This window comes from Coenobita brevimanus, chromosome 67 (assembly GCF_032717465.1).
Source record: "Coenobita brevimanus isolate Jiangsu-jjx chromosome 67, ASM3271746v2, whole genome shotgun sequence".
Lineage (NCBI taxonomy): Eukaryota > Metazoa > Arthropoda > Malacostraca > Decapoda > Coenobitidae > Coenobita > Coenobita brevimanus.
The window spans coordinates 24,839,101-24,852,556 of NC_137020.1; the positions used below are offsets into that span (position 1 = coordinate 24,839,101).

At 41.6% G+C, this 13,456-nt stretch overlaps 1 protein-coding gene and 1 non-coding gene across 2 annotated transcripts in view; both read right to left on the reverse strand.

The window, feature by feature from the left end:
• The window catches only part of LOC145405462 (irregular chiasm C-roughest protein-like), a 185,318-nt gene that overhangs the window by 97,400 nt on the left and 74,462 nt on the right, over positions 1-13,456 (reverse strand). The gene's annotated exons all lie outside the window — the stretch shown is intronic.
• Positions 9,304-9,422, reverse strand: LOC145405646 (5S ribosomal RNA). The gene has a single exon (XR_013898390.1). It is a non-coding gene; the product is annotated as a 5S ribosomal RNA (ribosomal RNA).

Genomic DNA, 13,456 nt, shown 5'->3' on the forward strand with positions numbered 1-13,456 from the left:
GACAGGTAGAGGGTGTTAATAGTGCTAAAAACAAGAGGAGGATGGCAGTGAAAGAAGGGGAGGAGGGAAAAAATGAAATGCATAGGTGAGTATAAACCAGAGACAAAACAAAAAAGAGGAAAAGGGGCAGGAGACAGAGGATTAAGTTGGATGTAACAGAGAGGGGGAGTTGAGGAGATGTGTACCGAGGAGGGGAGAGACAGGCAGACAGACAGAGAACAGCAGTAACAAGATTGCACCGTGAAGAGCTGTAGCCAAAACACACAGAGAACGAAACATGAAATACATCAGTACATAAGACCACATACATAATGGTAGCAAACACCTATGTTCATATCCGTACGCATAATATAATACATAAATACATACATACATACATATACTGTAAATAGTCAGAGCATGTTTCTCTTCACACACACACACACACACACACACACACACACACACACACACACACACACACACACACACACACACACACACACACACACACACACACACACACGAATCGTGAAAGTACGTTATGCAAACAAGGAGTAAATTAAATGAATACAATATTGCAAACTTATACACAGTTGGGCTTAAAAAATAAATATATTTTTCTTTTACACATACGCACATAGTTTCCAAGTAAAATTATTTGCTATAAAGTTATGTGTCAAAAGTTGGCTGTGTGGAAGTTTGCATATCCTGCCGGCACTGACTTGGGGTGATGCACACACACACACACACACACACACACACACACACACACACACACACACACACACACACACACACACAAATTCTCTCTCTCTCTCTCTCTCTCTCTCTCTCTCTCTCTCTCTCTCTCTCTCTCTCTCTCTCTCTCTCTCTCGTACGACCTCACAAACCCACACCCGAGAGTAAAGAAGGTCGTACCGCACAGGGGGGAAGGGAAAGGGGGGCGTATCAAATCTCTCTCTCTCTCTCTCTCGTACGACCTCACAAACCCACACCCGAGAGGAAAGAAGTTCATACCGCACAGGGGGGAGGGAAAGGGGGGCGTATCAGACTCTCTCTCTCTCTCTCTCTCTCTCTCTCTCTCTCTCTCTCTCGTACCCCTACGACCACTGGGGGACAGAGAGGAGGAGCCTAATTTTCTCAATGGAACCAAGTGACGTCACGAATGTCAACAAACTTTTCCCGCCATTTCGAGTTACGGCTTAAGTTTACCTCGCTTTTATTCCTCCCATAATGCACTGGGTTTTATTTTTCATTTTTTATTTTCTTCCATAATTCACGTTGTTCTTTTTAGCGTTTTCTTTATATGCATCCCATAAAATACTTTGAATCTAACTTTTTCTGCGAATTTCGTCCATAATCTACTTAGGTACGTTCCTGTTTCTTTGCATTTTTTGTCATAGTTTACCTTACATCTTTATATTTCTGGACCTTTATATATTTTTTATAATGCGCAGCTAATTTTTCCACGCTTTTAATTAATCCATAGTTTTATTTATTTTTTTTTTTTTTCGTAGGTTATCATGGTTCCAGACTCACTCTCTCTCTCTCTCTCTCTCTTCCCCCTTCGAAACGTGGCTGCATGTCTGTCTTTCTATGGATAAGGGAGGTTTAACCAAAAGCCTATCTTGACGTACGGTACTGTTTTTATTAGTCTACAAACCACGATTTCATTCAACATAGGAGGGATTTAATGTACTGAAAGGGTTAGATTCAGCCTTTGAGTAACCCCTTCAGTACCTCCATAATAAACGACGCTGCGGCTTTGTTTACATTGATGACGTCACGAGGGTGCACTGATGACGTCACGAGGGACCCGCGCTGTCTGGGTTACCACTATTTTAACGCCTCAGCCCAGGACGTATTTTATTTATAAGACCTTTTATTTTATTTTATTTTTTTTTAGTCCAAGGATGTCTGTATTTGATTTTTGATGTTTATAACTGACTTTTTTTTTAAGTAATCCCTTTTTTTTTTATGTAATCCCAGTGGGCTGATGAAGGCTATGATAATTTTACTCTTTCTTTGGACGTAGCAAAAAGTTATGGAAGAAAAAAGATCGGATACCCTCATGATGAAGAGTGAGAGAGATTGTATGGTGACCCCAATTGAGAGAGAGAGAGAGAGAGAGAGAGATTGTATGGTGACCCCAGTTGAGAGAGAATTGTATGGTGACCTCAATTGAGAGAGAGAGAGAGAGAGAGAGAGAGAGAGAGAGAGAGAGAGAGAGAGAGAGAGAGAGAGAGAGAGAGAGATTGAGTGATGAAATGAGAGAGAGAGAGAGAGAGAGAGAGAGAGAGAGAGAGAGAGAGAGAGAGAGAGAGAGAGAGAGAGAGAGAGAGAGATTGTATGGTGACCACAATTGAGAGAGGGAGAGAGAGAGAGAGAGAGAGAGAGAGAGAGAGAGAGAGAGAGAGAGAGAGAGTTGTATAATGACCCCAATCGTATGAGAAGTCTTAAGCTGGATAAAATCGTCCGGAAGTATCAGTAAGAAAATGGGGTCCTCGTGCTGAAGGGGTTACGAGGGAACTGTTCCTCGTGAATTACCATTCTTATTATAATCCCCGCCAAAGTGGGGAGTCTAAAAGAAAAGTTTTTGTTTGAGTTGTGGAAGTGCCGAGAGAGAGAGAGAGAGACAGAGACAGACAGACAGACAGACAGACAGACACAGAAAATTGTATGGTGACGTTTTTCATTTTATTTATTAACTGAGAGAGAGAGAGTGACAGACAGACAGACAGACAGAAAATTGTATGATGACGTTTTTCATTTTATTTATTAACTGAGAGAGAGAGAGTGACAGACAGACAGACAGACACAGAAAATTGTATGATGACGTTTTTCATTTTATTTATTAACTGAGAGAGAGAGAGAGAGAGAGAGAGAGAGTGACAGACAGACAGACAGACACAGAAAATTGTATGATGACGTTTTTCATTTTATTTATTAACAGAGAGAGAGAGAGAGAGAATGATGACGTCTTTTTTTTTTTTTTCTAACCGCGAGACGACTCTATTTAAGTTTGAAAGGGCGTCGATCTAAATGAATTAATAAAGGGTATATACTTAATATTATAACACCTCCAGTTCGGAAGGTCTTTCTTGCTCGTAATAAAGTTGTCAGGAAGTAGCAAAATATAAGTAAATAAATAAATAAATAAATAATTGTAGTTGGCAGTAAGCCATGGTAACCGAAAGGAAAGAGGTATTTTTCAGTTTTATCCTTGTTACCTCCGGACGATTTTTTGCAGCTGTGACAGAGCTTCGCGTACTGAAAGGGTTAATAAAGATCTAACCTCTCGCAGTCGAAAGTTCCAAACTGAATTATCGTCCAGAAAAAACAAGAATAAACAAAAAATTAAAAAGGCTGGTTTTTCGTTTAAATACTGGAAGGGCTCGACATTAGTTTGGATTTTTTTTTTAAGTGCTTGCGTTTTCATGTCGGCAATATGCTTGTGGCCTAAGACGGACGCCCTCATGTGCTGACACGGCTGGGTGGGGAAGTCGCCCGGCATACAAACGTCCCTAAGTCCCTGCCCTGTCCCTCGAATGAATAATGGACTGCAGGAGACGGACAACTTCATCCTGGAGTCCACCGGGTTCACAGTCATGAATAATGGACTGCAGGAGACGGACAACTTCATCCTGGAGTCCACCGGGCTCACAGTCATGAATAATGGACTGCAGGAGACGGACAACTTCATCCTGGAGTCCACCGGGTTCACAGTCATAGGTGTTGCAGTTACCACCACCACAACCACCACCACTACTCCTCCTCCTCCTCCTCCTCCTCCTCCTTCTCCCTTCTCCTCCAAGGCTCGTTTCAGTTTGCATTTTATATTAACTTCCTTTTTCATTCAAGGTTGTCATATTATCCTCTTCTCATCTTCCTGTCTGTCTCTCAGCTCCCTCATCTAATCTCTTTCAAGTTTTAATACATGTTTTCTGTAATCATTCAAAGTATTCTTGTTTTATTATCCTCTCTCGTTTTGTCTGATTGTTACGTCTCTTCCTTCGTTATCGGTTTTATTGGTGGTCTTTGTCTCTCCTGCTTTATTACACTTCCTTTCATCCGCATATTATTCCTACCCATCTCTTGGTTCCTTTATTAATTCTGCGGGTAATCTTTTTAGTTGTGATGGATTCCTCTCTCTCTCTCTCTCTCTCTCTCTCTCTCTCTCTCTCTCTCTCTCTCTCTCTCTCTCTCTCCATTTTTGCTTCTTTCCCTGCCCTTCCCTTCCTGTTCAGCTCATTCAGTTTTAATATCTCTTCCCCTCTTCTCTCCTCCTTTTTGTTATGTTTTCTGGTTGCGTTCTTAGTCTTTTTTGTGATATTCTATTTTCCCCTTCTTTTCAGTATCTTAATTTCCCACTTTCTCCATGTATTACTTTATATTATTATTATTATTATTATTATTATTATTGTTATTATTATTATTAGCCCTATAAAGATCTTTCTCCCCCTCTTTAAAATTTCTTAGTTTTTTTTTTTTCTTGTTTATCTGTACTTCTCATCAGCATTCCATTTTCTATCGTTCACATTTCATTTCTGTCCATTCCATTTATATTATTTTTTCCGTAAAGCTTTCTTTACCTGTCTTACATTTCTTATTCTCTCTCTCTCTCTCTCTCTCTCTCTCTCTCTCTCTCTGACAGACACACACACACACACACACACACACACACACACACACACACACACACACACACACACACACACACACACACACACACACACACACACACACACACACACACACACACACACACACACACACACACACACACACACACACACACACACACACACACTTTATTTCTCTCAGTCTCCTCCTTTCCAAACCTTTAGCATCATGCTTGTATATTGACAGCATTCCCAGTTAGTATATTTTTAGCGTCTTAATTTACATCAACTCCTCCCGCTTTGTACCTTTTTATAGTCAGACGTCTTAATAACGCTGGGTGGTAACCATATAACCAAATCATACGTGCTCCCTACGTGTCGGCAAGTGGGTTGGTGGAGGATTAGTGCCCCTCCTCGTAAAACAAATAACTCAAAGTCAAATGGCCACTCCTTACGAGATTATGGCGTCTGGCAATAGATAGATAGATAGAGACGTCTTAATCCCAGAGGGGGTAGCCACTAAAAAAAAATATCTCCATGTCACCGTGACCTTGCCCCATTAGGTTGTCCTCCCCCCATCTCACACCACTCTCATTCATGTACTTCTTCACCCTGTTCCTTCACCTCATCATCAGGCTCCCTCTCCTCCTCAACCTCACTCTTACACACATTGTTTGGTAGTCTCCTCCTCTCTTTACTAGTCACATCTCACCACCACCCAAGTTTTGGGGCGAATTGTGAGTTAGGAAGAGGAATAGTAGTAGTAGTAGTAGTAGTGGTAGTGGTGATAATAATAATAATAATAATAATAATAGTATTGGTAGTGGTGGTGATTAAACTGCAACTCTTCTCATAGTACCAGTCTCTGTTGCATTATTATATAGATGAATTAATTTCCCACCAAGTCCACTCTCCATCATTCCACTTTCTTCATCCGACTTCCAACTACTTCGCACGCCTGATTGTTTGCCCTGCTTAATTGTTTGTGAAGCCCGAAAGAAGTTTAGAAGACAGGGCTCATAAGGGTGGCTTAAGGGTTAAACTTCCTAAGATTGAATAGAAGTGCATGGCGGTCGCAAAAATGAAATGAATCGTAATGAAGCGTTAATGGGGACTGTATCTCCTCTGCTGCTTTCTCTTCACGAATTTTGAGACACTGATGACACCTACTGGGGACGTGGTGTCTTGATTAGTTAGAGAGTTGGTCTGCTGTCCCTATGCACGCGAGTTGGAATTCCGGTGGGGGCAGGGAACACGTGAGGGATTTGACTTTAGCTAAATAGGAGACTTTACTGATCTACCATGGGACCTGTTGACATGTAAAAACACCCCCGCTTCCAATACACCAGTCTTGTATGAGACAGCCCTAGCATGTATTTAGTATGGACGGTGGATTTTAGCGCCGAATTAGTGGCATATAGAGGTGTACCGTACGTAATAAGATTGCTGAATCTCTGGAAAAAGCCTGTTAAGCGTAAACCCAAGAGTCGGACTCATAAAAAAAGATACATTCGTCAGTGTTGGTTGCCGCGGCTTAACCTGATGGATTTTCAAAGGCCATAGAGTGCGAGGCAAAAGGGGTGACAGGACACTGGTTGCCGACAGATAAAAACTCTGACAGAAAATTTGAAGTTAGTGGAGTCGGTGTATTTCCTTCTGAGGGCTTTGGCTCACTCCTACTTGCTGAGATGTAGTCGTGGTTGCTTGAAATTAGATGAACCTTTGTTATGAAGGAATGGATCTCCTTGGTTACTAGTCAAATTAACCCTCCAGATTGACAACCCTGGACCATCAGCTGAGATGAAAAGTGTTAGGGATCTTCATCGGATGAAAATAAACCGCCTATTGTAATCCCTTTAGAACGAAGACTCTTATTTTCAGTATTGAGTAGAGATTTTAGGAACTGGATGGCTCTTATTTAACAGCCATGAAAACCTTTAGGCCATTACTTATATGAATAAAATTTTGTGGAGGAGGTTTGATATTAGCCTAAGTGTGAAAAATTTAATTAGGTCAGAATTTGTGCAAAATGAAAGAGCTTGTGGAGTTGATTATGCATTGGTGTTTCCTCTTATATAAATTGATCACGAAAAACAAACATTGGTAATTTATATAAATATTAGGTGTAAAAATTTACCGTTGAAAATTAACACTGGTAATTTATAAATTTTAGGTGTATAAATGAAAAGTTTGGAAGTTTATTATGAGTTGGTGTTTCCGGTCATCGAGTGGAGCAGGACTGCATTATCCCAGTGCAGGTGAGGGCATACCTGAGTGAGCAATTGCCTAATCACCCATGTTGGCTCCAATAATTGGCCACCTCGTTCGCAGGACCCTCTCACGCCCTTTCACTCTTTACTTTAACGGTATGCCAAGAATGAAATCGTTGTTGGAACGTGGTAACAGTTTTGGATAGTTTAAAGAAAAGAGTTGCATGTTAATATTAAAATATTTGTATGGTATGTATGATGGAAAATATACATTAATGTTAACAGAAGCACAGAGGAAGCTCATATTAAAACTAACAGCTTTTAGATTTTTTTTTTCTGTTTACTGGCTACTGATAGCAAGAAATACTGGGAATCCATAGAAGCAATAAATGCAGAAATACAGACTAATGAAGCAAATCAAGATAAATACCGGTACCGGTACTAAGAAATGGGGAAGTACAGTTACCTCCGTTTGTTCGAGAACATTTGCAAGTAAAAGGCCGGTCAGCTGTGGACATAGTGTAAAAATCTTTCTTTCAAACCCATGATCTTATTTGAGTGATTGATGCAGCTGTATCGTGGGTTTGTAAGGGGGAAGTTGCATCGTTGTCGTATCAGTTGCCCAGCCCGACAGTTGCAAAAATCTGGACGATGGTGATGGTGGTGATGATGATGATGATGATGATGATGATGATGATGATGAATGAACTGAGCCATCTGTACATTATCCTATGCTGCTCAGATTTCAAGCCTCGATGTGTCACCGTTCATGGGTTAAAATTATATACAATTATTGGCATTAGTTCCTCACTGCTTTCATGTTTGTGGGAATAGGGGTAAATACATGTATTTAGTTTCGTCACTCCATTAGGTTAAATACTAAGTGTTGGCAGTACTATGTTTATTTAGTTTCGTCACTCCATTAGGTTAAATACTGAGTGTTGGCAGTACTATGTTTGCTCCTTTATTTATTTATTTATTTATTTTTTTTGAGGGGAGGGGGATGATTAGGATGGTAATGGTGGTGGTGGTGGTGGTAGTGGTGGAGATAAGAGCTTTAGATAATATGGGAGGCTTGATTGTTGGTATTGTGCGGGTTCAAAGAGGGGGAGGGGGATGAATTTCTTGAGCGTGGGAGTGGATGAAGGTTACATGAATACAAGCGAGTTAATGAATGAGGACATAGCAGAGAGGATATTGATGATTGGAGGTGGAAGTGAATGATGAAAGACTGAATGCAGGAAGTGAAAGTGAATGAAGATAATCAGGAATATAAGTTAATAAAATGTATGAAAGTGTGAATTCAAGGAGAAAAGTGGCATGCAAGAGACGGATTGCTACTCTACAGAATTGAGTAACTTATGGACGATAAGAGGAAAATTATGCAAGAAGGTGGAAACGATTGTTCAGGAATGCAGGAAAGCTTATACGAACTAAAAGACAAAGTGTGAAATAGATTGAGCGAAAGACGATATAGAAGCAAGCCCAGTAGTAGTTTAGTAGTAGTAATAGTGGTGATGGTAGTAGTAGTTGTATTAATAGTGGTGGTAGTAGTAGCAACCCCAGGATTATATGAAGGTGAACCCGGTGGACAGTAGGCTAAATTTACCTCCCGTAGTCCACCATCCTTCTTTTGGGTGTTAGGGGGATAAGGAGAGAACTGAGGGACGTTTGTATCACAGGGCATTTCCACCACTTTGTCTTATCTGTGCCACCACGTGAGGGCTTCCTTCTCTAGCACGAGAAGTAAGTCCAGAAAAGCTTATTTGAATACAGATAGGGTCTTTAACAGTGACATTTTAAGCTGTGCAATTCATCCCCGTGTCCTCTTATATGCTGATGACTTCATCTGTCACTTTTACAATTTTTATTCATCAGTGACCTGGGCTGCATATCAAACCATCTCCACACTTCTACCTACTTTCACAGCGTCCTTTACAATTCGCGGGATGAGACTTAGGCGTACCTAACTTCTAATTTGTCTCTTTATTTATGACTGATGAAGAAGATCCGTTGTTGCTTGCTTAGATAATTCAGCCTCAGTCAACTCGCCAGTTGGCCATCCCTTTGCCTTCAGCAGCACACATCTCGGTCCATTATCATCTCTCAGTATTTCTCCTTTCATTTTTTCGTGATGTGCATCGTAAAGCTCACTCTACATCTCTTGCAGAATCAACATCGCAGTTGTTAGGTGTTGTGAGCCGACTCCGTGTATTCCCTGACCCTGAATTATTGCCGATGTTCTGTAAGGATCGTCTTCGTCCCTGTGAGGAGTACAGCTGTAGTGTGTGTGTGTGCGTTTTGGGGGGTTGGGGGGAATTGGGTAGCTCGAGGAGAGGTAGAGGAGAGTTCACCACATGCCATACAGTCCATCCATCCATCCATTGCCAGACGCCATGTATCCCAAACGGGGTGACCAAGGGCTTAGAGTTAATTGTTTTACAGGGAGGGGCACTAATCCTCCACCAACCCCACTTGACACGTAGGGATGCCAACAGCATCTGGTGTTCCCAGGCGGTCACCCATCCAAGTACTAACCAGACCCAACGTTGCTTAACTTCGCTGATCGGACGGGAAGTGGTGTACTCAACGTGGCATGGCCGTTGGCACGCCTATATAATGTGAAGTCAAAAGCTGTTGGTCTTAATCTCCCTTTTCTCACTGACTCCATTTAGTTTCTCTCTTTTGCCTCAGTGTTGCACCTTCCTCCCATCACTAGTACTCTGGTCATAGATCCCTTGAACTCTCCACCTGCGTTCTTCCTCCAGTGCGGAAGTCTTACAGCTCCCATTTGGCTACATATGCGCTCCGCTTTTTTTGTCCAACTATTTAGTGCTAAAATTAATGGGTACTGTCTTTCGTGTACAGTCAGCATCGAAAGTCCAGTCCTCTCTCCTGCTTCTCCCTCCATGGACTCTGAAAAATAGTGTGGTGAATCTGCAGCCAGCGACACTGATGGATTTATGTACCTGTAAATCAGTGCCGTCAGTGTCAGGTACTTCGTGTGCGCCATACTAATTTTCAAAGTCTGTGGAGGGAAAATCAGGAGCGGTGACAGGACTTTTGATGCCGACTCTACGTCTCGTCACCGCTAAACTGTCTTCTTCCATTTAGCTTTTCAGTTGCCCATGACCTCCAGCGTTTTAAACAATGATTCAGGCCATCTTGAACGTTTCTTAATGTTTGGTTACTGTTGTTTAGCTTTCGTTCGATGGGATAGATTTTCCACACTGTCTGCTTTTGGTTTCTTTCTTTACGGTAAATGACAAGTATATTGTTTATAGTAAGAAAGAATTTAGATCTTACGTGAGGCAAACACAAGCGAAAATTAGAAAGACAAAGGAAATGCAGGATGATGGTGAAGTAAATCTAGGAAAGGGAAGAAATCGTCAGTTTGCAGAGACGGAGGAGCAGGAAGTTTACTCTAAAATAAAGACCCGGAAATAGAGATCGTGAAACTGAAGACGGACGTGAAAGAAGGGATGGGATTGGCTGGGAAACGCAGAAAGTGAGGCGAAGACCAGGAGACGGAGATGCTGGGGAAGTGGAGGGAGGAGGGAGGCAGGGAGAGAGAGGAAGGAATGCAAATTAGGGTAAGTAGGGGAGAGAGAGAGAGAGAGAGAGAGAATGAATCACAAGGTTAGGACGATAAAGAAGAATGAGGCAAGTGTTAGGAAATAGGATGAGTTGAGAGTAAGTAAAGATGAGACAAGTGTTGGCAGGGTTTAGTGGGTAGGTAGGTAGTGGTGAGAGGGGTAGTTAGACGGGTAGGACGTGCGTGGGTGAGACAGGAGTAGATACTGAGGTAGGTAGGGAAACAGGGAGGAATAAGCAAGGGTGAGACTGTGGTAGGCAGATAGGCAGGGGTGAGGGAGGGGTAGGTAGGCAGGCAGGGCAGATAGGGGTGAGGCAGCAGTAGACAGACAGGCAGGCAGGCAGGTAGCTAGACAGGCAGGGTGGGAGGGGGTGAGGTAGGCAGACAGGTAAGAAGGCAGGTACATAGGAAGGGAAGGAGGGATGGGAGAGGTAGGGAGGCAGGTAGGAGGCAGGCAGGTAAGTAAGGAGGTTGGTACATTGGTAGGCAGGGAGGGAAGGGTGAGGTAGGCAGGCAGGCAGACAAGCAGGCAGGCAGGGGGGCATGGAACAATTGAGTTACCAGTGATTCTTGGCCCCACTCACAGGGACACTTTACTACATACAAATGAGCTTCCTGCATCTTTAACACACTGGGGGTTCGTCTTTCTATTGGCTTGCCTTACCTCTCATTTTACCATTCCTTCTGTCATCTCTTTAGCTTCTTATAGGCTTTTTTGATGCTATAATCATCCCTTCCCTCATTCTCACCCTGCCTTTCTTTCTGTGTAGTCTTTCAGTCACATCTTTCTTTCGTCTCCCCTTACTCCAGTTTTCTTTCACATCTGTCTTAAATTTCTTTTCCGAAACATGTCTTCTTATTTTCGTGTGTGTGTATGTATATATATATATATATATATATATATGTGTGTGTGTGTGTGTGTGTGTGTGTGTGTGTGTGTGTGTGTGTGCGCGCTCGCGCGCCCGAGGTCCCCATTGAGAGTGGTAAATTGCGCCAAAGAACAGTTTTATACACCATATAGTTATGCACACATGATGTATATAGCACTGGCAAATAATTTAAGCAGGACGGTTTTGAAAAACGTTATCACAAAGGATATGCTTCAATAATATTTGTTCATAATGTATATTTAACTAAATTTCCGAGAATTGTTTTGATGGCAGAATCAGGTCTGTTACACATTTTTTTTTTTTTAATTGTTTTCGGATAATAATTATGTGGTTGTTCAGAAATATGAATATAATACGTACTAATACCGTTTGATGTGGTGCGCTGCTAATGGATCCGTCCCACTTTGTGACTGTGAATTTGATCTGCCAATGTTCTTTTTTTTCCCCCTTCTTTTTTGAGTCGTATTCTGGGGCGGTATTCTCATGCGGTTAGGAGGTTCACTAACACCTCTTCAGTAGCGGTTTATTTTTTATTCCGCCCCGTGACTATAGTGTTGTGTGTTATCCTTGCAGTCTATGTCGATATTAAGAACCTAAGAAGCAAAAATGATATGGAAGGATAGTTTGGAAAATGCATTACATGGCAAGAGGTGCTAGGGAGAATTCGTACCTGAGGAGAAAACGGGCCTTTGTTTCTGCGGAAGATTTTTAGCACCACCTCCTTACCAGCTCCTTTTATCGGTTATATATACAGTACTTCCCTCACTCCTTCCCTGTCCACCAAAAGGAGGATGGTGGGGTACGGGAAAAGTACAGCTTCAGCCTGCAGTCCACAGAGTTCACATTAATAGGAACTGGGGCCTACATCCGCTACTCCTCCTCCTCCTCCTCCTACTACTACTACTACTACTACTACTACTACTACTACTACTACTACCACCAAGAATATTTAGAAAGCCACCTGAGCTCACGACAATACGCGTCTTACTTTCTTGTTGCTTTAATCACTGCACAACTCAGAATTCTCAGAAGTTGGAACACTGTATTGTATTACGAAAGTGTGCAGAATTTTTAAGATTTTGAAGATTGTTATATTCAGAATCCTCAGAAGTTGAAACACTGTATTGTATTACGAAAGTGTGCAGAATTTTTAAGATTTTGAAGATTGTTTTAATTGTTATATCTAAGTTATATTCGGTATGATTGCTGTGTTCTTTTAATTTAGGTATTCATTTAATAAGGTGTTCCAACCCACGTTAACATAGAAATAATAGAGTTTACCAAATGTTAAAATTTATATTAAGCTGTGGTTTACCTCATTTTTTTCCTTTTGACTCATTTTTCGTTTGGTACCCTCCCTTGGCTCTTTATCCCCTGACTTTTCATCACTCCCCCCTTCTCTCTCTCTCTCTCTCTCACACACACACACACACACACACACACACACACACACACACACACACACACACACACACACACACACACACACACACACACACACACACACACACACACACACACACACACACACACACACACACACACACACACACACACGATTGATCTGGTCAGATTCAATGTCTCTCCTTTTTCAAGCTTCCCTACTGTCAGTCTTTGTGTCTGGGTCTACCACTGTCTGTTTTATATTTCATCATTGAAGTTCTGAGGAGGAGCACCTTTAGGGAGTTTAGTAACCTCTCTCTCCTCTTCTCTGCCTCTGTTTTTGCTCCTCTTCAGCTTGTAGACGCTAAATCACGCACTTTTGGGGGGAGGTGGATTTTTTTTATTTTTTTTGTCACCTTTTAACTTTTGCTTCATTATAGAATTGTCTACAGCATATGCAGGCTACACTTGTTCCACGAGTGCTGCTTTTTTTTTTTTTCCAACCTTTGTCTCTATTTCGCCTGGACTCTTTTTCAACATACGCTTATTCATTTCACGTGTGCTATTTTTCAGCATTGTTTCATTTCATCTAAGCCATTTTCCAACACATAATGTACTCTTCCATTATACTTAAGCTTTGTTCTTGCATTTTTTTTTTTTTTCATTGGAACTTTTTTACAACACATACTTTATAATTTCGCTTTGTGCGCTTTCTCTACACCTCTAGTTTTTCATATAACCTGAGACCTTTCTCAACATTTCTTTCTTTCTTTC